This window comes from Etheostoma spectabile, chromosome 8 (genome assembly GCF_008692095.1).
Source record: "Etheostoma spectabile isolate EspeVRDwgs_2016 chromosome 8, UIUC_Espe_1.0, whole genome shotgun sequence".
Lineage (NCBI taxonomy): Eukaryota > Metazoa > Chordata > Actinopteri > Perciformes > Percidae > Etheostoma > Etheostoma spectabile.
Window position 1 is genome coordinate 32,464,002 of NC_045740.1, and position 1,193 is coordinate 32,465,194.

Genomic DNA, 1,193 nt, shown 5'->3' on the forward strand with positions numbered 1-1,193 from the left:
GTTGATGCAGAGTGGAAGAACTTACTGACTCATTAGTAAACAGTTTTAACTGGCAAGGCAGCTTTATTTGTGTAGCACATTTCAGAAACAGGGCCATTCAAAGTAAAACATAAAAGAGCAGTTTAAAACAATTACAAATATAAAAACAGATCAAATACAAGTTACAGTGCAGTATAAGAAATTAACTGAATTATTTAAAGAAAGGTAACATCCAAAACAAAGGTCCTGAGGTCTTGAGAGTAGCGGTGGACCTGCAGTTTTCTGGGAGGCTGTTCCAGATATGTAGAGCATAGAAACTGAATGACTACAGTAGAATGGAGAACGACTACAGTAGAATGGTAGGGGACTACAGTAGAATGGAGAGCGACTACAGTAGAATGGAGAACGACTACAGTAGAATGGAGAACGATACGTGAATGGAGACGAAGACAGTAGAAATGGAGAACGGACTACAAGTAGAATGGAGAACGACTACGTAGAATGGGAGGACTACAGTAGAATGGAGAGAGGCTCGAGATAATGAGAGAACGACTACAGTAGAATGGAGAGCGACTACAGTAGAATGGAGAACGACTACAGTAGAATGGAGAACGACTACAGTAGAATGGAGAGCGACTACAGTAGAATGGAGAACGACTACAGTAGAATGGAGAGCGACTACAGTAGAATGGAGAACGACTGTTTGAACACATCATTAAATGTTCTCTGAGTGCCACTAATCACATCACTCACTGTACTATTAGATTTAGAAAGGATGGGAGGACGTCATCGCAGAAACACACAACTAAACAGCATTACTGTTTATTGATAGGTAACCTTATAACATTTCTTTTGAAATGACTAACATTTAATATGTGATGTATTCATTTATTGAAGTCTAACAAAATGGGAGTTGAGATCTGGGAGCATAGGCTACAACAAAGAGGACGCGGACAGAGAGTGAGGAGGACCTAATGTGCTTGGACACTATGACTAGAACACTATAAAACATTTTGCTTCCCCCCCCGATTGCTGACTGGCTAAGCATGATGATTACAGCGGTGACCATGGAAACCCCTGGGAGTCCCCTAAGCTCCCAGAGACGGTTGCTATGTTGACCTTGAGTCCACAAGTGCCAAAATGCTCCCATTACCTCATCTTCTATTGGTGAGAAAAAGAGATCTTACAACGAAATACAATGTGAGTATGGTTTC

The 1,193-nt window shown here is 41.0% G+C and overlaps 1 long non-coding RNA gene across 1 annotated transcript in view; it reads right to left on the minus strand.

Moving 5' to 3' along the window:
* The window catches only part of LOC116693502 (uncharacterized), a 6,080-nt gene extending 6,048 nt beyond the window's left edge, over positions 1–32 (minus strand). Inside the window, exon 1 of the long non-coding RNA XR_004332938.1 lies at positions 22–32. This is a non-coding gene — a long non-coding RNA (uncharacterized LOC116693502). The remainder of the gene's footprint in view (positions 1–21) is intronic.
* Positions 33–1,193: the final 1,161 nt, after the last annotated feature.